This window comes from Theropithecus gelada, chromosome 7a (genome assembly GCF_003255815.1).
Source record: "Theropithecus gelada isolate Dixy chromosome 7a, Tgel_1.0, whole genome shotgun sequence".
Taxonomy (NCBI): Eukaryota; Metazoa; Chordata; class Mammalia; order Primates; family Cercopithecidae; genus Theropithecus; species Theropithecus gelada.
The window spans coordinates 27,130,962-27,155,158 of NC_037674.1; the positions used below are offsets into that span (position 1 = coordinate 27,130,962).

Genomic DNA, 24,197 nt, shown 5'->3' on the forward strand with positions numbered 1-24,197 from the left:
TTACAAATGAAGTGCTGGCCCAGTGATTGGTATGTATTATAAGTATAAACATTCATATCAACCTGAATTATGTAGGAAATTGCACTCAGAAAGCTGTTATCTCCAAGAGATTGACCTAAAGATAGTATAGAAAATAAAACGCAATGGCCACAATATTGAGTATTGACTGTCCTCTAAATATTTGCAATTGAGAAGGGTTTTTTCCTGGTCAGTCACGGTGGCTCACACCTGTAATCCCAGCACTTTGGAAGGCCAATGTGGGCAGATCACAAGGTCAAGAGTTCGAGACCAGAATGGCCAACATGGTGAAACCTCATCTCTACTAAGCGTACAAAAATTAGCCGGGCATGGTGGTGCATGCCTGTAATCCCAGCTACTCGGGAGGCTGAGGCAAGAGAATCACTTAAACCCAGGAGGCAAAGGTTGCAGTGAGCCAAGATCGCGCCACTACACTTTAGCCTGGGCGACAGAACAAGACTGTCTTAGAAGAAGAAAAAAAAAGAAGTTTTTTTTTTCCTTAAAAACCCAAACCATCAGTGATCTCCATTGCTGACATTAGTGGGTGCCAGTTGCATGAAATTCCAGGATGTTTATCTAACCTAGGGTGCTCCCTTCTCTGAGGGGAAGAAGTAGATGCCAGGAGAGGTTTAAACCATTAAGTGGCTTGCATACTGGGTGTAGCTGGAATGTACCTCAAGCAGGCACGTCAGTCCACTTCTTTGGCTACATTTTTGAAAGGTTGTGTCAAAGTTTAGCATTACTCCTGGGGATGGTCTGCTCCCGAAGAGCAGGCCAGGAAAATTCCCAGTAAGTAACTAAATGAATAAATGGTAAAATGTCGCAGTTCTCTCTCCACAGAGCCTCGCACAAAAGGGAGTCATTACATAGGCCACTGTCAAACAGTCCTCTGAGAGATTCCCATACTCTTCCTCTTCCCTCTAGACTACCCATCTGCCCCAATCCCTCCCTTGAGCAGCCACTTCTGTTTTTTCTCCCACTACAGCAGCCAGCCCCACCGCCTGGTGTAGAGCTTGAAGATAGAACGGGACGATAGGATGGGCAGAAACTGCCCTGCAATAGCTACATCATCCCTGGTTGCATACCTAAGAAAACCACTAGGGTCACCACACCCTGGAGGTGACATTCGCATGATTTATGCCTCTCTTGGGGTTTAGATTTTATTCCTTTACTTTTCTATAACCCTGTCATGGCCAGTTTAAAGGGCTCAATGTCATGTCCTCCCATTAACAACCAAGAGTACAGTGCAAGCCGTGCCGTGTGTGCTTCTTTACAAAAGGTCAAAGTAGAAAGGAAATCTATACCGAAGAGCCTCTAGATACTATTTCCAGCTTCGGGGGAGTCCACAGTAGGTACTTCCACGGGTAGAGAACATTGTCTTAGACTGGGATAAGGGTTGGTATTCGCAGTTCCCTTCCTACGTTCTGTCCATTGTAAAGACCGGAGTCCGCGCTGAGCCTCGCCCTCCTCGCTGGAACTACAACTCCCAGGATACCCTGCGGCATGGGAGTGCGCACGCGCGTCGGAGGCGGAGGAGGAACCCGCCGCACCGACAGGGCGGTCGAGTGAGGGAGCTGCTGGCGGGTGGGTCAGGCAACTCCTTGGGAGGCCGACGCAGGCGGACGGGCGGGTGCTGGGAACCGAGCCTAGGCTTGCGGCCGGCAGTTTCCGTGATCTGTGAAGAAGTCGGCGGCCCCTGCGGGCGCCAGTCAGGTAAGCCCAGCCCGGTGCTTTCCAGGAAGTCCGTCTGCGGGCGCGGGCTGGGAGTCGCACCGGCCATGGTGGCTGAGGAGGGAGAGCTTGCTGCCCGCCCGCCGCCCGACTCCCGGTTCCTTCCCGACGGGTCCGTCTAGGGGAGCGGGGGCACACGGGGGCTGCTTCTCTGCGAACGGCCCGGGCCGGGGGCGTGGGGCGCGCTGGGCGTCGCCCGCCGGTCGAGGCGCGCGAACCCGGCGTTCCCGGTGAATCACCCGCGGCCCGGGCGCCCGGGTTCAGGACCGGCCCCCTCCCCTCCCGCGGAGCCGCGGCCAGGCTGGCTCCCTGCACCCCACCCAGCATCGCCGGGACACGATAGCACCAAGCCTCCTTCAAAGGCTTCAGCTTTTTAAAAGTTGGGGCGGCGGAGTAGGGGAGCCAAAACTTAGGGCACACCCTTTTTGTGATTGAAATGTGGCTGCCCTTGCATTCACCGATTTGATCTGTTTGCTCTTAGAATTAAGTTCCTAGCTCCCAGGCAGCACAGCTGGATCCGGCTGGGAAGTTTGTGTGTTAGTTTGTTTTGAGGACGTGACTGGGTCGTTATATTTTTGCTTGCAGCGGGTGGTGCGTTTCCTCCGCAAGCCTGCATTCTGATTGCAAACAGAAATGGGAAACAGCCAGTTTCTTTCTTTCTTTTTAATGTTTAGTTAAGAATCGCATTTCCAACTTGCCCTTGGCCTCTGTTAAAACCAAAAGTCATCTGGCAATGAACACTGCAGTAAAACTTACCCCAGGAGGCCATACTTCAACAGGAAATAAGCCTGTGGAGATTTAAGTTAGTTATGTGCAGTCTTCCTTGGTTTGTAACATTTTCATGCAGCTCATGCGTCCTTTTCTGAGAAACCTTCAGATTAATTTTTTTGGCAGATTAAATTGATTAATTAATTGGCCCGTCAAAAATATATTAGGCTTGGAAAAATAGCTTTACCAAGGCTCATTTACTCTTGCTAGTTTCTTCTTCCTAGGCACCTTTTCACCTGTAAGAGTCAGCAGTTATAATATTACAGTCCCCTTTCTTACACATTCCTACGAAAGGAACAAAACTAGTTAAAATGTCCAAATATATTTTAGCTCTTTGAGCTTTCTTTGCTTTTGCAACTCGCAGAAATTCTAGTTTGCTAATCTTTAAAATTAGGTTGTTGGACCAGATGACCCCCAAGATTATTCTGCCCCTAAATATCTCTGGTTTTTAAAAGTTCATTTATTTTACTCATTCAGGAAACACTGGCCATATGAATTCCAAGCCCTATGCTAGCCATGAGAAAGAGCAAACATGAGTTCTTGAGAATGCTGTAGACCTACTGCTCAATTTTATTTAATCATGTATTTTTTATGACTAATTCCTAAATTTTGTGGTATATCCAGTATGCTAACCTACACTGTAATTAATAACTTCATCTGAAGTTAAATACGTACAGGTCAAATCCCATGCAAAGATTTTTCGTTCGTAATTACTGGCCCATTGAAACAAAACAGGTTTGGTATGACAGAAAGGCCCTGAATGGTGGAGGGCAGTCTTTTCAAACTTTAACATGCGTAATTCACTCAGGATATTGTAAGCTTGAAGTAGAGCCCAAAGTCTGTATGTCTGATAGGTAATGCTGTCAGAGACCACACTTTGAATGTCAAGTGTGGGGAGGTAATTTTAGAGATATTTTAAGGTGTTTTTAATGGCAATTTAAATACTGATACTGATAACTGATATTAGATACATAATTGATGGCTTTTTCAACTCTCGGTTTTTAAAAATACTGTAATCCTATTAACTCTAACAAGAACAATTGTCTTCATAAGTTTTTTTCTTTCCTTTTCCTTTGCTAGTTTGTCTTTTTTCTCTTTGCTTTTTTTTTTCTCTCCTCCTCTTCCTTCCTTGTTTTCACTCACATTAATTTGGCAGTTCATGAATTCAAGTATGTGTCCTGCCCGATTCTGTACAAAGTAGTGTTTTAGGCTCTTGGTGACTATGTGTAAGACATGAGGCCAGGGCCGGGCTTGGTGGCTCACACCTGTAATCCTAGCACTTTGGGAGGCCAAGGTGGGAGGATTGCTTGAACCCAGGTGTTTGAAACCAGTCTGGGCAACATAGCAAGACCCTGTCTCTACAAAATAAAATAAATTAGCTGGGTGTAGTGGTGATGCTTGTAGTCCTGGCTACTCAGGAGGCTGAGGCAGGAGGATTGCTTGAGCCCAGGAGTTTGAGATTACAGTGAGAGACAATGATTGTGCCACTGCACTCCAGCCTGCGTGACAGAGTAAGACCCTGTCTCTCTAAAAAAAGAAAAAAAATTATATGTATATAAAAATATGAATGACATGGTTCCTGTCTAGGACCTTATTCTCTTTGGATTTAGGCAGATGTACTTATGTGTAGTCCACAGCACTTGTAAGAGCCACCTGTAGGGAGTAAAAAGGTAGTAGATATTTAGGAGAGATTTTTCCAGTTGTAGGAGTGGGGAACAAATAAAGTCAATATTTTTTTCCATTCACTGGTCATCTCTTTCTCCAGGCGATACTGTCTATACTGTTTGAGTGTATGTGACATATATCTACATATAGTGCAATTCTGTAAATTTATTTTATTTGGAACCTTAGATGAGCCAGAAACATGAACATAATTAGAACCGGATGTGGTGGCACACTTCTGTAGTGCCAGCCAATTGGGAGGTTGAGGCAGGAGTATCACTTGAGTCCAAGAGTTCCAGGACAGCCTGAGCAACATAGCAAGACCCTGTCTCAAAAACTAAAACAAAAGAGAAAATCAGTTAGATCTGAGCAATATCATAGGGAGGATGAGAGGCTGTGGGGATAAAAATATACCTGGATAGAGGGAGAGAGAAAGATAAAGAGGAGGATCCAGTAAACAGTAGAGGGAAAAAAGACTTTTAGTAAGGTTTTCTGGTGTCAGTCTGATGTATACTGATATTTAGGCTGTGTTATAGCTGGCAAAGTATTCTTCACGCTTTTCAGTTGCTCTTAAATTTAATATGCGTGAGCTCTCTCGATTAGAATAGATAAGGAGGGCATTATTCTCTAGGCTGTATGGCTAAAGTGCTATCATCCCTTGGTCATTGATAGTCCTTGCTGACATTTGATTTACGTGCAGTTTTATGTCAGATCCTTTAAAATCACAAATATATGGAGAGAAAAATGGTATAGACAATAGAAAATTCTACTGGGCCTATAACTGGTCCATTAAGTTCTTGTTTAAATTGTAAACAATCAAATTTAATTTGGTGTTTATAAAAAATTATATATGTGAACTTACATTCTTGTATCTATATGTGTCTGTAATCCATTAGCTTATTTACAATGATGAAAGAATAGAAGTGTGAATAAATCAGAATGTCTCATGATTGAAAATGCTGTGTAACTGAAAATGCATTTGTGTAGTCTTGAGGAGTTTCATTTGAAACAAAATTGTTAGTGTGTATCTTGAGGCAGAATGCTACTTTGTATTTTATTGATGTGTAATTGACATTCAATAAAATGCACATGATTCTAGTTCAAGGAGTTCTGACAATTTTCTACACTGTAACTTCTACCAAAATAAGATAGAAAACTTTTTTTTTTTTTTTTTTTTGAGACAGTCTCTCTTTGTAGCCCAGGCTGTAGTGCAGTGGCATGATCTCGGCTCACTGCAAGCTCTGCCTCCCGGGTTCACACCATTCTCCTACCTCAACCTCCCGAGTAGCTGGAACTACAGGCGCACGCCACCACACCTGGCTAATTTTTTTGTATTTTTAGTAGAGACGGGGTTTCACGCTGTTAGCCAGGATGGTCTCGATCTCCTGACCTCGTGATCCACCTGCCTCGGCCTCCCAAAGTGCTAGGATTACAGGCGTGAGCCACTGCGTCCGGCCAGAAAACATTTTTTTTAAGTCACCCCAGAAAGTTCCCTCACCCACCTTCCTCCAAAGGCAATCACTTCCTGACTCCATAGATTTCTCACACTACAGAGTTTTTTTGACTGGTCTTGGACTTCACATAAATGGAGTCATACAGCATGTGCCTTTTTGTGTTTGGTTTCTTTCATGTAAGAAAGATTCATCTATGTTGTTGGCAAGTATCAGTGGTTTGTCCTTTTAAGTTGTTGAATAGTATTCCATTGTACGAATATACGCCAATTTATGTTTTCTCCTTGATGGATATTTGGAATAAAGTTGTTATGAACATTCTTTTACAAGTTTCTTTTTCTTTTTTTTTTTTTTTTGGAGACGGAGTCTTTCTCTGTCGCCTAGGCTGGAGTGCAGTGGCGCGATCTCGGCTCACTGCAACCTCCGCCTCCCAGGTTGAGGCCATTCTTCTGCCTCAAGTAGCTGGGACCACAGGCACCCGCCACCACACCCGGCTAATTTTTTCTATTTTTTTAGTAGAGACGGGGTTTCACTGTGTTAGCCAGGATGGTCTCGATCTCCTGACCTCGTGATCCACCCGCCTTGGCCTCCCAAAGTGCTGGGATTACAGGCGTGAGCCACTGCACCCGGCCTACGAGTTTCTTGATAAATACCTAGGAGTGGAGTTATTGAGTCATATGGTATGTGTATGTTTAACTTTATTAAAAATCTGCGGCCGGGCGCGGTGGCTCAAGCCTGTAATCCCAGCACTTTGGGAGGCCGAGACGGGCGGATCACGAGGTCAGGAGATCGAGACCATCCTGGCTAACACGGTGAAACCCCGTCTCTACTAAAAAATACAAAAACCTCGCCAGGCGAGGTGGCGGACGTCTGTAGTCCCAGCTACTCGGGAGGCTGAGGCAGGAGAATGGCGTGAACCCGGGAGGCGGAGTTTGCAGTGAGCTGAGATCTGGCCACTGCACTCCAGTCTGGGCGACAAAGCGAGACTCTGTCTCAAAAAAAAAAAAAAAAAAAAATCTGCCAAACAGTTCTCCAAAGTGATTTATACACAGGAGTTCTACTTGCTCCATATTTTTAGTGTTGCCAATGTTTAGTGTTGTCAGCCTTTTCAATGTTAGTCATAGTACAGGATGTATGGTTCTACCTCATTATGGTTTTAATTTACATTTTTCTGATTAAGAATGTTGAGTGCTTTATCATACGTTAATTGGCTATGCAGCATCTTTTTTTGTGAATTGTTTGTTCAAGTCTTACCTAGTCTTTCATTGGGTCATTCATCTTTTTATTGTTTGTAGGAGCTCTTTATATATTCAAGGTACAAGTTCTTTGTCATGTATGTAGATAGATGTGTTGGCATTTTTTTTTTACACAGTCTGTCCCTTGTCTACTTCCTCAATGATATTGTGATGAGCAGAAATTTTTAATTTTTATAGTCTGTTTTATCAATTTTTTGTATTATGGCTAGTGTTTTTTGTCCTGACCAATAAATTTTTACCTGTGCCCAGGATTGCGAAGAAAGCTTTTTCTTCTAGAAGCTTTATTTTTCTAAGTTTTTCATTTGGGTCTGTGATTGATCTCAAACTAATTATTATTGTGTTATAATTAAGATAGGGGTTTGGGTTCATTTTCTCCCTGGATATCCAGTTGTTCCAGCGACATAGGTTTAAGAAAACTTTAGGCCGGGCGCGGTGGCTGAAGCCTGTAATCCCAGCACTTTGGGAGGCCGAGACAGGCGGATCACAAGGTCAGGAGATCGAGACCATCCTGGCTAACACGGTGAAACCTCGTCTCTACTAAAAAATACAAAAAACTAGCCGGGCGAGGTGGCGGGCGCCTGTAGTCCCAGCTACTCGGGAGGCTGAGGCAGGAGAATGGCGTAAACCCAGGAGGCGGAGTTTGCAGTGAGCTGAGATCCGGCCACTGCACTCCAGCCCAGGCGACAGAGCGAGACTCCATCTCAAAAAAAAAAAAAAAAAAAAAAGAAAACTTTAAAGATAGGTTTAAGAAAAACGTTCCTTTCTCGGCCAGGAGTGGTGGCTCACACCTGTAATCCCAGCACTTTGGGAGACCAAGGCAGGCAGATCATTTGAGCCTAGGAGTTTGAGACCAGCCTGGGCAACATGACAAAACCCCATTTCTACTAAAAATACAAAAATTAGCCAGGAGTACTGGCATGCACCTATAGTCCCAGCTGCCTGGGGGGCTGAGGCAGGCAGATCATCTGAGGGAGGTGGAGCCTGCAGTGAGCTGTTATCGTGCCACTGCACTCCAGCCTGAGTGACAGAGTAAGACCCTGTCTCAAGACAAAACAAAACAAACCTCTTTTTTGTTTGTTTGTTTTTCTCCATTAGATTGACTTGGCATCTTAGCTCATCAGCTGAGCTACTTTGCATTTTAGTTGTGCTTATATTGTCAGTTTCTTAAGCATGGACCCTGATCTTAAAAATAAAATTTTTATGCTCCTCTTCCAGATTGGGACTTGAGTGAGATTGATCCAGGGCTAGTTACCATATATTTCCCTCCCGTTTTGTTTTTCTGCTGTTGTCCCCAAAATTTAGTTTCTTGGAGAAAAATTACAGAACCCTACACAGAAATGGACCAAGGGAGATGTGTAGGATTTCACCTCTGCAAGGCTTTTGGTGCAGGTGGGCTCTTCTGTTAGTCTTCAGCACACCCTCTATGCTTGCCTTTCCTCTGCCACTTTTCTTGAACCCCCATTATTATTCCTTGTCAAGTCATCTCACTTTCTGCTTTCCTTAGACATTGGCCAACATTCCAAGTGATATAGTGTGCCCTCCACCAGAGAATAGCTGCCACTGCTTTAAGCCCCTTAACCTTCCCTCCTACCTCAGAAGAAACTGTTTCCTCTTTTTTTCTCTCACTGCCTGAATCTGGTCTAGCACACAAGGGGATCCTCTGCAGAAATGTTATTTGAACTGGTCCCTGAAAGATGTGAAAGGATTTGAACATGAGAAAGAGTGCAAAAGGACATTTCCTGTGTAATGAACCGTGTGATGTAAGGGCTGCAGGCGGAAGAGCATGGAGGCGTACTTACTTCTGTGTGACACAGGGTGTGTGAAGATTGCTCCTTTCCCTTTACTTCTTCTTGCCCTGGCTTCCCTCCCAGCCCCAAGCTTTTTCAGCCTGTGCTTTGATCTCTTTGCTTAGTATATACTTCTCCACCCCTCTCTGTCTAGCTAATTCTGTCCCTCCCTGACCACCCACAGTGATCTCTGAATTTCTGTACACTAATAGCTAGTACCATCCTTTTGGCAGTTAATTATATATTTTCTTGGGAAAAAAAAAAAAGCACTTTATGTGCATGTCTCATTTTCCCAAATAGAGTATATTAGTCAAGGTGTTTAGGTCTCAGGGAACACAAACCGACTTTAGCTAGCTTGCTAGATGGTATGGTGGCAGAGCTGGGAGTTGTAGTGCGTTACTATAGTAAGGCCGCTGAGGTCCCTGAAATGACCTACAGCTGGAACCCAGAGCAGACACTTTGAAAGTCTCTGTCCTCTCTCTGCTTGTGGGGCTCTCTTGGGCTTCTTTCTGTGCCTCTGCTCCATTTTAGGACATTAATTTTGATTTTAAAAAAGTAGTATGCATTACTATGTAATTTATCTTGATTGCTGAGCTTTTTGCACCCTATTAAGTCTTGTGCCTGGGGCAGGTGCCTCTCCTTTCTTTCTTCCCTCTAGCCCCAGCCCTGCTTCATTCTCTTCCCTACAGACTGACCTGTGCTTTCCCCTTAGCTTCAGCTTCAAGGTGACTGGCTTGTTATGGTAGTGTCTCCAGACTTGGTGATAACCTTATGTCTCAACTTGAGTTTTGTCTCCCAGCTTTCCCGATTCCTGGAGAAGAATTGAATTTGGTCCATCCTGGTTAGATTGAGGGTGGTGACCCCTGTACCAAACAGCTGTGAAAAATGGGACATTGTTATGTTGTTGCTTTGGCTGTATATTTCACAGGGACTGGAGTAAGGAGTGGGTTCCCACACACAAGGAGGTTTGGGGTTGTTCATCTCAAAACATGCTTATTTTGATGTCAGAAGGAAGTGACCATACCTTCTCTTTTTTGGTATGTTCCCTGCATCTGGCAGATTGACAGCTAAGAAATAGATGTAATTCTCTCTCTTTTTTTTTTTTTTCCATTTTGTTTTGTTTTTGAGACTGGGTCTCACTCTATTGCCTAGGCTGGAGTGCAGGTGTGATCATAGCTCCCTGCAACCTCCGCCTCCCAGGCTCAAACAATCATCCCGCCTTAGCCTCCCCAAGTAGCTGGAACTATAGGTAAGTGCCACCATGCCTGGCTAATTTTTTTTGTATTTTTTATAGAGATGGGGTCTCTTTATGTTGCCTAGGCTGGTCTCAAACTCTTGGGCTCAAGCAATCCTCCCGCCTCAGCCTCCCAAATTGCTGGGATTACCAATGTGAGCCACCGCACTCAGTCTTCTCTTATTTAGTGTCTGTTTATTCCTATGACTGACCATTTGATCATTAGGATTAACTTTTAGGTATAATAGTCAATTCAGAACAATTTTTTTTTTTTCGAGACAGGCTTTTGCTCTGTCATCCAGGCTAGAGTGCAGGTGTGATCATAGCTCACTGCAGCCTTGAACTCCTGAGTTCAAACGATCCTCCTGCCTCAGGCTCCCAAGTAGCTGGGATTTGTACACCACCACACCTGGCTAATTTTTCTAGTGAGCAATATTTGTAATACTTAAAATGAATTACTAAATTTTGTATTATCATTTGGAAATTTTCTAATTTTATAGCAGATTAAATATTTTTTAAACATTACTTTTTGAAATTTGTTTCCCAGTTCAGAAAGAATAGGGGAGTAGAATATTGATAATCAAAGAGTGACAATACAGTACAACTTTACTGACTCTGCTCCCAGCCCCATTAGGATATGATAAAACTAAGTACTCACATCATTGATCTCAATGCTTACTGAGTCCCCTTATATTACTTTATTTTATGTTAATTTAGTGTCTGTCACGTTGCAGGCACTATGTTAGGGGCTGATAATGTAAAAGTAGGTCCTTGCCCTCAAAGTGCTCACAATCTATGGTGGAGGTAGATATTTATGCAACTGATTACAGTCTGGTGAGATAAATGTTGATAGAAGTGTGGGCAAAGTGGTGGCTAGCACCTCTCTTCTATTGTTTTCTTTGTGTACATCGATCTCTCACTCTTCTATATTCTCTTTAGTTTCCAACTCTCTCAATCTCTGCAATTAATTGCTTATATTATGTGGATCAGAGTATAGTATGAATAATATCTCATTTACTTAACATGAACTAATGAAGTGTTCCTTAAAAATGAAGATAATATTTAATGAAGATAATATTGACTATTGATCACGTGCTCTGTGTTAGGTACTATTCTAAGTGATGTATATATGTTATCCTCATTTAACAAATTAACATATCAATCCCATGAGATAGTTACTCTGAATATTATTCTTATTTTACAGATGAGAAAACAGAGGGACAAAACAATAGTTCAGTATCTTGCCCAAGGTTATAAAGTTAGCAAGAAGTCAAAATCTTTTTTGTAAGTTATTTTAAATGTCATTTTAAAAATAAAATGTATTATAATAATTTCTCCTGCCCTTCTTAAATGGAGTCCCTGCTTAATTTAGCCAAAATGATGTGGGAAATATCGACTTCAGAATTCATTTTCTTTGCACAATTTATTGTACTGTGCTATTGAATTCCCTTCTGAGATTGTTGAAGTTTATAGGCTCTTAGAAACTGCATTAAATTGTCCCACACTTTTGTGTTTTGGTTAGTTGGTAGCTTTTCCTTCTCTTTTATATCCAGCTGTGGCTTGTTGCTGTCACCTAATATCACTTAATTTGCTTCTATTAACGTGTAGTGTCTAGTATCATAAAACTAAAAACATGGCAAAAATTGAGTATGTTTTAGAGGAAGTGTGATATTGTGTAAAAATGTATGGCTTTTAGGGTCAGGTTCAAATCTCACATCCGCTATTGAAACGTATATATCCTTGAGCAGGCTCTTAGCCTTTCTGAGCCTCAGTGTCTTCATTTGTAAATTGGAGATAGAACTGTTTTGCAAGGTTATTATGAGGAGATGTGTACGATAAAGTGCCTGGCATTTTAACACGTATATAAACAAAAATTGATGCCTTTCTTTTTCACTTCATTATAATATGATATGGGACATGATCCCTTTATTCTGAGAGACTAAAGTAAAAAATGAAATAAATGTTTTCCTATGATGTAATTAAGATATAACGAGTTTTATTCTATCACTAAAGATAATAATTGATAGTTGTTGTCATAAGTGTTAATTTTAGAAATATTATCCTGAACTCCTGTTTTGGGTCCTTCTACTAAGCTCTCAGCAACCTCCTCTGTTTGCCTGCATTATTGTCTTTTACTTGTGTGTGGCTCCCTTGATTTCCCTCATTTGATATTAAAGGAAAAATGTCCTTTAGCCCCCATTTAAAAAACCTATCCCAAAGCAGACCTTATGTCTTGGAGACTGTGAACCAAGCTTCTTGGCCAATAGCAATGATTTCTAAGACTTCCCTTCTTTCATCAGTTCTGCTTTCTTTAGCTATCACCAATCTTAAGTATTAATTTGTTTTTCTTTCTGCCTCCACCCCCTCCCATTTCTCCTTTCTCTGAAACTATCCCCAATCCCCACTTAGCTGTATGGTTCTCATTATTTCAGTAGTTTTATATGGTTTGGGGTTTTTTTAATTATTATTTTGAGATGGAGCCTCATTCTGTCACACAGGCTGGAGTGCAGTGGCACGATCTTGGCTCACTGCAACCTCTGCCTCCCGTGTTCAAACAATTCTCCTAACCCAGCCTCCCAAGTTGCTGGGACTACAGACATGGGCCACCTTGCCTGGCTAATTTTTTTATATATACTTGTAGTAGAGATGGAGTTTCACCATGTTGGCCAGGCTGGTCTCGAACTCCTGACCTCAAGTGATCCACCCACCTTGGCCTCCCAAAGTGCTGGGATTACAGGTGTGAGCCACTGTGCCCGGCCTGGTTTGGCTTTTTATTATATGTTTGTGTGTACTTTCCAAAGGCTATATTGTGGTAGTTCTTATCATTTATAGTGAACTGTCTATCTTAACATCATGAGGCATTTCTACTTCTGTGCCAGAGGCTTTGTGCCTGCTATCTTGAAACTGCCAATGAAAACCTAGTGAATACCCCTTTCCCCTCACTTTACTGGACTGCATGCTGTTTCTCCATAGGTGAATACCCTAGCTCATGTCACCAGATTACTTTTTTAAAAAACAATTTTATCGGCCGGGCGCGGTGGCTCACGCCTGTAATCCCAGCACTTTGGGAGGCCGAGGCAGGCGGATCACGAGGTCAGGAGATCAAGACCATCCTGGCTAACACGGTGAAACCCCATCTCTACTAAAAATACAAAAAAATTAGCTGGGCATGGTGGTGGGCACCTGTAGTCCCAGCTACTTGGGAGGCTGAGGCAGGAGAATGGCGTGAACCTGGGAGGCAGAGCTTGCAGTGAGCCGAGATCGTGCCACCGCACTCCAGCCTGGACGACAGAACAAGCCTCCATCTCAAAAAAAAAAACAAAAAAACAAAACATGCTTTTATCAAGGCATAATTTATATACCATCAACTTTAAGTATACAGCTTGATGATAACAAATTACTTTTCCTAGCAAGCCCTCTTCCGAGCTGTCTGTGGTGTGTAAGTCATCTTGCCCTTTCTCTTTGTGTTCCAAAAATTGCTTATGGGGGGTTGTGTGGATGCCGATTGTGGCTGCTGTGTGGTTACTTACAAGTGCCCTGTTGGTTATTTTTCAGCTGTTCATTCTGGATATCATAGAACCTCATTAGGCATGAGGTTTTCTGCATTTAGGGCCTAGGGTCAAGGTAGTGGGGCAGTGTCATTTTCTTGAAGAATTGACTCTGTTTTGCCCTACTGTTGGCTGAGTTCATGCTTTTATCCCACCTCATGAGAATTATACCCTAACTCCAGGAGTTACCAAATCTCTTTTTGAGTAGTATTATATTCCCCACCTCCCTCATGAAGTACAAAATACATTATGCAAATTTTAGGCTTGTATCTCTTGAAAAACCTATTGTAACTACTACTACTCTTTCAATCTGAAAATTAATTGTGATAATAAAACTTGCTATATCTCCAGGCCCCTGAAGTTGATTAGAGTAATTCTAGTGGTATCTCTAAGTCAGAAGTGTGCCGTGTCTCTGAAGGTGCGTATGAATGCCTTCACCATGTAGGAGTGAGGCATGGTCCATTGAGGAGCATTCATTCATACCAGCTGGGGCACCGTACTCAGGACTCAGTGGTGAGCAGTGGGGCTAGATGGTGTGCCACACCTGGAGCACTGCTGACCTTGAGAGGAGGAAAAAGAGTAGTCAGAGTTGGAAGAGCTAGGAAGGGCTTTGGAGAGGACAGACTTCAGCTAGTCTTTGAATTGTGCAGTGTGCGGATAAGATAGAGAAGTGAAATTTGGGCCTGGGGTAAAAAGGATTGTTTAAGAAGAGTGACACCATTGTGGGAAACCAATGAGGCAGCCAGGTGAAAATGAAGTTTGGGTATCTGTGAGGCCCTGAGGAATCTAGCCTGGTTAAAGCAGAGGATTCTTAGAGCAAGTAGGAAGGGGTGTTTTATCAAAATCACCCAAGAAACTGTCAAACTACAAACACCTAACAAGAAACGTTTCTAAGTAAAGGAGTAAAATCTTAAAAGCAGTGTTTTAGGTGACTATAGGAAAGATGCAGATGTTAGAGCAGGAAAACAAGAGCTTAGAGTCAGTTTGCTTGTCTAGAGCCTGGTGTGACAGAGGTCTTAGTAAAGCAGTATTTTTTTACTTCTCTTTATGAGGTTCCAGAAATTTCTCTAGATCCTAAAACCTTTCCTGGGAAGGGGCAGGGCTTAGAGACATAGGGCTTTGAAGAGCCTGCATAGGACTTTAGAAAGTTGTTTCTCTTGATGTTTCCTTAGGGAAAAGGTTTTGAGAAAACATACCCCAAAACTGGCCTCAATCCCAGTTTCAGGATTTCACTTAAATAGGGCCTTTGGTCCAAAGCTGTGGAACTTGGGAGAATATATAATTACATATTTTTTAAAATGAGCTTTGCTATTCGTTTCACAGATTGCTAGTTTTTTGTTTGTTTTTTAAATAACGTTCTGAAATTCTAATAGGACTGTTTGATGGCTAATCGTTCTTTGTTTTTTCTACCAAAGCATTTCTTGCTATTACCTGAGTGTGGCATGCATAATTCTAAAGTCAGAGATAATATTTGTTGTTTTTTCATACACAGCATCAAAATGCAACAAATGATTGAATTGTCCTTTAAATTAAAAATAAAATTAATAAATGCACATGGTACAAAACTCCTGGGGTCCTCCTGGATATATAGCAAATGCTGAGTGAACCCTCTCACTTGTATCCTCAGCTAACTAGTTTGTCTCTGGTTCTTGTGGATCCTTCCAGAGTTATTCTCAAGCACTTGTTTTTAAAAGTTGATTATTTAGATTTCGAAGGACCTTGGAGGTCTTTTGTTAACCAGTAGACTTTCTTGAGGTACTAGAAAAAAGTGGGCCAAAAAAAGTGGGCCACATTTGAGGAATAGATGTCAATGAATGATGGGGTGAGGAGAACCCTCTGAAACTCCGTAAAATATCACCTTCTGTGGTTAAAGCCTTTATGAAACCTGTTTCCCAAAGGCCTCTTTCCAAATTCCAAGTCCATTTTTCTAACCTGTTTTTTCTTATTCTGAAGTCTTTTTTCTAATATCTTTCAGTACTCTTCTCCTCTTGAGAGTCTTGGTTATAAAATTTAATCAAAATAAAGAGAGGCAGTAGTTAAATACTTTTAAATTTATTTTAATAAAAGAAAAGGAAATAAAGACCAAGGCAGAAATGAATGTGCTACTTTAGTATTCATACTACATTGACAGAATTTATATTTAATTTTGTGATTGAAACTTTTTGCATTCATTCCTATGATTTCTGATATGTAGGGAATTCATGTTTTTGTGGAAACATGTCTAACTTTATTATGGAAATCAATGTGAAAATAGAAAATCAGCTGTATAAATTTGCTTTATTTGGTGAGTTTTCGGGAAAGTATTAATATGGTCATACTACTGTAACTTTTTTTCCCTCTACTACTTAATAACATTGGCTCATGCTTGACTTCATTGTTTACTTTGTTCACTTTTTAAGTCTATCTGGTTCTGGTTTTTCAAGTCACTTTCCTGAAGTATTTCAGCTTTTGTATGTGCATATCTAGCATGACTCAGCTTTCATATTTTTCCTTTTTACTTATACATTGTTCACCTTGGCAGTGATGAAGGCACATCAGTATTTTTTTCCCCCAAGATTGGGTTAAATGGTGTTTCCTTAAAATCATAGACAATTAGAATTAGCAGAGACCTGAGTCCATCAGGCTCAGGGATAAAATGAATAGGTTTCAACCTTTGCCAAATCTCATCTACTGGTAGTAGCTGCCTAAGGACTGAGGGAGGATCTGTGCTCAGTGAAAAAAAGGCTGTTTGATTTGCTGTGTTTGTCATGGACGTGGAAGAGTCACCTGTCAGAACCAGGACTATATTTTAGCTATTCTTCATCTAGCCCAGGAAACTAAGAAGAGATTAAAGTCAGAACCCCTAAATCCATAGAGCTGCTCACCCTCAGTTTGATGCTGGGAGCTAACTAAGTGCTAGACTTTCTCTCCTGAAGAATTTTGGTTCCAGCCAGGCACAGTGGCTCACATGTGTAATTCTGTGTTTTGGGAGGCTGAGGTGGGAGCATCGCTTGAGCTCAGGAGTTGAGACCAACCTGGGCAACATAGTGAGGCCTCATCTCTACAAAAAATTAAAAAATAGCTGGACATGGTTGGCACACACTTGTAGTCCCAGTTATTCAGTAAGCTGAGGTGGGAGAATTGGTTGAGTTCGGAAGGTCGAGGCCGCATTGAGCTGTGGTCACTCCAGCCTGGGTGACAGTGGGAGACCCTGTCTCAAAAAATAAAACAAGAGAAGAATTTTGGTTTCATCTGGGTTTTGTTTGTTTTTCCTCCTCTGGTGATAATTGAATCCTATTAATTACATAGGTTTGTCACAGTTTGTTACAGAATTTCAGAGTAGTCAGTCAAGGAGTCAGAAGGTACAGAAAGTTCTCCTTATTCTAGCAAAGAAAGGGAGCTTGAGTTATATAATCTAGCTAAAATTAAAAACTTTTAATCTATTTTTAAGACTGAAGATTTTTCCATTAAAATTTAAAAATGCACTACTTGCTGAGCTCAGTGGCTCATACCTATAATCCCAGCACTTTGGGAGGCCAAGGCAGATGGATTACTTGAGCCCAGGAGTTTGAGACCAGTCTGGGCAACATGGTAAAACCCCATTTCTACAAAAAAAAAATTAAAAAATTAAAAAATAAAAATTAGCCAGACATAGTGGCACGCACCTATTGTCCCAGTTACTTGAGAGGCTGAAGTGGGAGGATTGCTTGAGCCCGGGAGTTCGAGGCTGCAGTGAGCCATGATCATGCCACTAGACTCTGGCCTGGTTAACAAAGTGAGACCCTGTCTCAAAAAAAAAAGCAAACAAAAACCAAATCTAGTTTGAAGCCCAGGAAATTTGGAAGGATTGAAACTGAGGAAAAATAATACCTTTTGTTCACTGCATAACGTTCAACTTGCTCTCAGCATGATTTCTTTTAGACCTGGCCTAGTTTATTTTAGGTTTTATGTGTTCTTCAATGCTTACTAACTTGGTGGATTAAGAAAATTCTTGCAAGAGGAAGAATGAGTCATGGTGATACTTCCCTTTGGGGGAGAGAAAGAAAACCCTCAGATTAATCTCACCATTATGCACTTGGCATGGATTCAGCATTTTGATTGATGGCTGAGCTCTGATAAATCTTTCCCTCTAAGCCACTTCATATCATATTTAGTTTTGTTCACAGTAGGACTGGTAGAAGTCTCTTTTTCAGTTAACCAGCCTCTGTAACCTTATTACTGTCAGAGACTTGTTCGTATGATGTCATTTCTTTTTAAAGATATTTTGAGTTTGCAACAACTGGGAAAAAACATTTCCCAGTCTACCCAGTCTATTAAACAAACAAACCAAAAAATTAAAAACTGAAAAACATTTGGTGCCGAGAAACTGGATATGCTAAGGGTGTGGCTCTTTTGGCATCCATGTTTGGTATGCACAGAGTGGGTTTGGTTCCTCTTTGACCTTGCCCTGTGTCTCTGATGCTGCAGCTCCACTAAGAAGAAAAAGGGGAGGTGGGATAGGACTGGGAGCTGGTTTGCTACTATTCATCAGAAAAGGAAGTGGGGCACCTACAAGAGAGCCACAAAGTCTCTCAGCAGGGTCTTGTTGAAAGATTGTTTTTGAAAAAGGTGATATGAATAACCTGTTAAGTATTTTCTTGTAGTAATCACAGAACTGATCTGGCTACTTTCTACTTTAAGGTAGTCCTCCGTGACCTGTGTCTAATTACATCTCCTTTATTCTAGCCCTAACAAATTTTTCTGCACTGCCTTCAGATTTCTAACTGTTTTCTCTGCGATCTATAGATTTCATTTTTTAAAATGTAAGATGGCATTAGTAGCAATGGCAGGAAAAACAGGGCTACATAGTTTATCCCATACTTAGGTTGATTATTTTCCGTGGGACTTTTACACGGAATAATCAACCACTATTTTTTTCAAACGACTGTGTGCAAAGCAGCTATCTCACTGAGCTGTGCTAATATCTGAGACAACAAGCGATAGCATCCCCAAAACGCCACAAAAATCATTAAAATACTGTCTTTTAGGCTTCACTGTATAGAAGAGTCAGTGAACCGAACAAAAGGATAAATTTAGCATCCAGTGTATTTTCTTTAAAAAAAGTCTTAGCCAGGAATGGTGGCTCACGCTTATAATTCCAGCACTTTGAGGGTCTGAAGCAGGAGGATCACTTGAAGCCAAGAGACCATTCTGGGCAAAGCAAGACCCCATCTCTATCCTCCTCCATTTACTATCAAAGTAATATACATTATATACAACTACAATAAAATGGGCATTTTTTTTTAGAAGGTAAATATGTTTGCCAATACAGTGCTTTGAGCGTGGTGGGCACTGCTACAGTTTGAATGTCTGTACCTTCCTAAAATTCATATGCTGAAACCTAATCACCAATATGATGGTATTAGGAGGTGGGGCCTTTGAGAGGTGAGTAGGCTGTGAGGATAGAGCCCTCATGAGTGGGATTCGTGCCTTTATAAAAGAGGCCCTAGAGAGCTACCTTGCATTTCCATCATTTCAGGACACAGCTGGAAGGCTCCATCTGTGAATCAGAAAGTGGGCTCGCACCTGACTGAATCTGCTGGCGTCTTCTTGGACTTCTCAGCCTCTGGAAATTGTGAGAAATAAATTGCTGTGGTTTACAAGCTACCCAATTTGTGGTATTTTGTTATAGCAGCCCAAATGGGCTAAGACAGTCACTGAATATATTCTTTGTTTATAATTAGTGTTATTTAGAATTATAAGCTTATAAAAAGGATATGACCTTATGAGGTCTTGAAACTCCCTTGCCTTTGAGGAATCTGCCACATTGTCTCTGACAGATATTCATACTCAGCCTCAACAATCCCAAGAATACATAGATGACTGTCTTTACCTCAGCCTTCTCTATCAAAGAGAATGTTCCTCAAACCAGCAGAAATGAAACTCAACCTTAACATTAAATAGAAGAGTATTTTGATGTTTTGAATGTTAAAATCTCCAGCCAGAGATAACTTATTGTTGCATTATTTCCAGATTAATTTTGAACCATGTCCAAACAAAAAAGAAAAGGGAATGTCAATTTGAATTTTTCTAATTGAGGTAAATTGGAGCAGATACTTGGGAAATTGTTGGCTAGTGAACCGTATGTACTTCAAAAGATTACATGGATATTCATCCAAAGGGAATATTTTGATCCTAACTACTATTATCTAATATGTGTCAACATTGAAATAGTTTTGTTTAAAAGTAAACATATATATAAAAGAAAACAAAAGTTTTCTTCAGCATGAAACGATAAGACTGCCAGTCAATATCTGAAGCAAAGGCAAAGCTGAATTTAATGCTTACTGTAATAAGGGAGAGCAGTGCTGGCTAGACAGTTTCTCTAAGTAGAGCAGGCCAATTTCTTATTTTGGGGAATTGCGGAATTCAGGGATTGGCAAACTTTCTGAGGCCATAGCAGGTTAACATAATCTGTAGAAGTATGACAATGATTGACTGGCACTCAGTGGAGTGTTTGTTGGCGTATGTTCCCGATAAGCTGCTTTCAGAAGTTGGAAGGCTATTGCAATAGCCCAGATAGACGGAGATGATGGCTTGGACCAGAGTGGAAGGAATCTGTGGAGATGGTAAAGACTACTATCTCTATCTCTACTAAAAATACAAAAAAAATTAGCCAGACATGGTGGCTCACACCTGTAATCCCAGCTACTCAGGAGGCTCAAGAAGGAAAATCGCTTGAACTCAGGAGGCAGAGGTTGCAGTGAGCCGAGATCACACCACTGCATGTCAGCCTAGGTGACAGAACGAGACTCTGTCTCCAAAAAGAGAAAAAGATGAGGACTAAAAATTGACAATTGGATTTAGCACTGTGCTGGCAAGATCACTTTGGGTGGAGTGAGTGGTGGGGATGAAAGTCAGATGGGAGAATATTTGAGACAATAAGAGGGAGAGGACTCGAGGTACCAAATATAGACAATTCTTTTAAGTTTGGCTGTAAAGCGGAGCCAAGAAGTAGGGTAGTGTCTGGAGAGGGATGTGAAGTAGAAGGAGAGTTTGTATGTTTTTTATTTGAGGTATGTATGACAGTCTGTGTGCTAATGGGCATGGTCCAGTAGAAAAAGAGCACAAGTACTGGATAGTTGTGCTCTTGTATAAATGTATACTGGAACCCTTGTATAAATGAGCAGGGATGGGATCTGGTTCCAAGAGGCAGATTGGCCTTGGGTAAGAGACTGGACAGTTTATCCATAACAGCAAGAGGGAAGGTAGAGTGTGTAGGTACAGGTGTGGTAGGTTTGTAGATATGATGGGAACTCAGATGTTATTTTATGATTGCTTCTGTATTCTTAGTGAAATATTAAGGTAAGGTCATCAGAGAGTGAGGGGTAGGCAGTATTGAAGGTTTGAGAAAAAAGAAGTAGAAAAAAGTCATCTAAGAGAGTAGGAGAGCGACTGGACTAGGATTTGAAATACTAGAATATTAGAATTATTAGGCAGTATTCTTTGACATTAGTGGTGATACATTTTAAATGTAGCCAGTCAGTTCCTGTGTTTTTTCTCCAGCTTCATCTGCCACCCTGGTGCTGGTGAGAAGTAGGAAGAGTTAGGTTGTTTGTTTGTTTGTTTGAGACGGAGTATGGCTCTGTCGCCCAGGCTGGAGTGCAATGGTGCGATCTCGGCTCACTGTAACCTCCGCCTCCTGGGTTCAAGTGATTCTCCTGCCTCAGCCTCCTTAGCTGGAGTTATAGGCATGTGTCACCATGCTCAGCTAATTTTTGTATTTATAGGAGAGACAGGGGTTTCACCATGTTGGTAAAGCTGGTCTTGAACTCGTGACCTTGTAATTTGCCAACCTCGGCCTCCCAAAGTGCTGGGATTACAGGTGTGAGCCACCGCACCCGGCCAGAAGAGTTAGTTTTAATCAGATGTGGAGTTTTGCCAGAGGAGTTCCAGAGAGACAGGGTCAAAGATGTTGAGAGTTATGGAGGGGCATGCTTATTGGTAAGGATAAGGACTGTTGGGGGGTGATAACTGTGTGTTCAGCTGAGGTAAGCTGAGGACTGGACTGCTAGAAGAAAGACGGTCAGGGAACTCAGAGTAAGGGAAACATCACTATGGTTCCTGGGTGTCAGATTCATGATTCTTCTTCAGCAGTTTGACCAGTAAGCATTGAAGATTTTGGAAAGAAAATAAGAAGCAGCAATTGTGTAAAAATTTTTTTTAAGGCATGACAAGTTATTTGCTTGTTTTACTTTTTAGACTCAATCTTTTGCAAAAAATGATACCAGAAATGGCATTAACAAAAAGACATGTTCTTTGGTTTAGACTGTATGTTTAAGGACAGCCAGCAAATGTTTTATTTAGTAACTTCTGATTGATTGATTTTGTTTAGTTAGTTGATTATCATTATTATGGGTTTGTTCATAAACTGTTATATTAGGACCATTCACAATGTGGATCTCAAAACAGACTATGATGAAAATATCAACCAAGAAACTCTTTAAAGCAGGCTTAGAAATAGAGGTGGCATAGGACAATGTTCAGCTCCTCAGGAAAAAAAAATAGGTGTGGAATAAGAAATATTATTAAATACTAACTGAAATGGACCTAGAAGTCATCCTTTGAGCCTCTCATGTGTTTATCCCCTACAGCCAACCGCTGTGTTTCCAAAACATACCACGTTTATCTACTTCTCTCCATCTCCACAGCCACAACTCTAGGCAAAGCTGCCATCATTTCTCACCTAGATTGCAGCTATTAGCATAGTCCTAGGCTGAGAGAGCTTCTTAGAGACCTTAGGTCCTAGCTCAAAAGTCATCTTTCAGAACAGTCTTTCTGAGCCACTTAAGTTAGCCTTCCTGATCCTCCCCACCTCCATTGCTTTAAGTTTTCTTCCTTATAGTACTTATTGCTGTCTCATATTACCTTCTTCCTTTATTCATTGGTTTTTGTCTGTATGCCACCTTTAAAATAGGGCAGGGAACTTGTCTGTCTTGTATACTGCTTATGCCTGTTGTCTAGAACAAATAATTCATGGCGTAGGAAATGTTCAAAAATATATGTCAAAAGAACAGTAAGTATATTGAAAAACAAATATTCATCTGGGAATCTTGAGAGCAAAAAAATTCTCTGATCTGGTGGGTTGTGGAGATTCAGCACCCAGGAATCCTAGGAGAAGCCAATGGGGAAAAGACAACATAACACAGTCTTAAGCCTAGCGCAATTGAAGAGAAGGCCTCCAGCACCTGAAGTGGAGTTAACCTCAGGCCTGGTATCTCCTAACCAAACTCATTTGGTTACCTAAAAAAAATCAGATTTTCATTTAATTTCAGAGATCAGATGACTGACGATCAGATATTTTTGTTTCGTTTTCAACTGGGGGAGATTAGATAGCAGAGAACTCTGAATCCTATGCTCAGATGAGTTGATAGGGAAGAAAAGGTGAAGAAGGGGCTACAAAGGATCAACACAAGTGTCAAAAACTCTTTTTCAGTCCCCCTTTAGTTGTGATAAGGGGATTAGAGTTTGGGAGCAAGAGGACATTACATGGCTGGAGGAGAAAGAGGGAACTACCAAAGAGGGGAAAGCAGAGATTGATGTATGATTCAAGTATATCAAATTTGTGTTAGCTGTGTACTACCAGGTACTGTACCTCGCGATGGCAATCCAGTGAGGAATGAGATCTGGGAGAGAGCCTCTGCCCTTCAAGAACTTTACAGTGTCTAGTGAGAGAAACAGGTGTAAGACTAACTCCAATCAGTATCATATGTTGGTTTGAAGTAAGTTTGAGGGGTATCTTTATGGAGTAGCTCTGGATAGGATTTCAGGTGATGGCCCACAGCTTTATCTTTACCGAGACACAATTTCAGTCAACTGGTAGGTGTCTAATCTCTTAAAAACTGGCCCGTAGCAACCATAATCATAAAAGACTTATACGTGAGCCAAAATATCAGTTTATTAATATCTAGTGAGGAAAGTTACATGAATAGCCAAATTTTAATTAGAAGATATCTTGAACATTGAGAAGAATAAGAGGAAATAACTGGATGATGAAATATTGCCCTCTTTATTGTTTATTTATTTTTAAGACAGAGTCTCACTCTGTCACCCAGGCTGGAGTGCAGTGGTGCAATCATGGCTAACTGCAGCCTGGACCTGTTGGGTTCAAGTGATCCTCCCACCTCAGCCTCCTACTAGCTGGGCCTACAGACGTGAGCCATCAAGCCTGGCTAATTTTTTATTTTTTGTAGAGATTGGGGGTCTCAATATGTTGCCCAGGCTCGTCTCAAACTCCTGGACTTAAGCAATCCTCGCGACTTGGCTTCCCGAAGTGCTGGGATTACAGGTGTGAGCCACTGCACCTGGACTTTCTTTAGTTATGGTACTGTCATTTTATAGTAATTTGTTCTATCTGATTTTCTAGGAAACCCTCTTATCATTTTATGTCAGTATTTTCAGTTACACCCTTAAGTTTTGAAGTTACCAATGTACAATACAACCTGTGGTTTTAATGGATGTATATAGAAAGATAATAGCAACAACAGTTTGGGCATGATGTCTTATGCGTATAGTCCTACCTACTCAGGAGGCTGAGGAGGAGGGATCACTTGAACCTAAGAGTTTGAGGCTGCGCCACTGCACTCTGGCCTGACAGAGCAAGTCTCTGTCTCTTAAAAAAAAAAAAAAAAAAAGATAATGCCAACATCCTTAAAGAAATCATTAATTTTGCCTGTATGTGAGAATGGAGACCAGGGAAATTTTCAGGGAAGATATGACATTTT

At 41.4% G+C, this 24,197-nt stretch overlaps 1 protein-coding gene across 1 annotated transcript in view; it reads left to right on the forward strand.

Annotated features, from left to right (window-relative positions):
* The first annotated feature begins 1,523 nt into the window (after positions 1–1,523).
* The window catches only part of TMOD3 (tropomodulin 3), a 79,221-nt gene continuing 56,547 nt past the window's right edge, over positions 1,524–24,197 (forward strand). The window contains exon 1 of the mRNA XM_025390325.1: positions 1,524–1,731. The gene's annotated coding sequence lies outside the window, so the exon portion shown is untranslated. The remainder of the gene's footprint in view (positions 1,732–24,197) is intronic.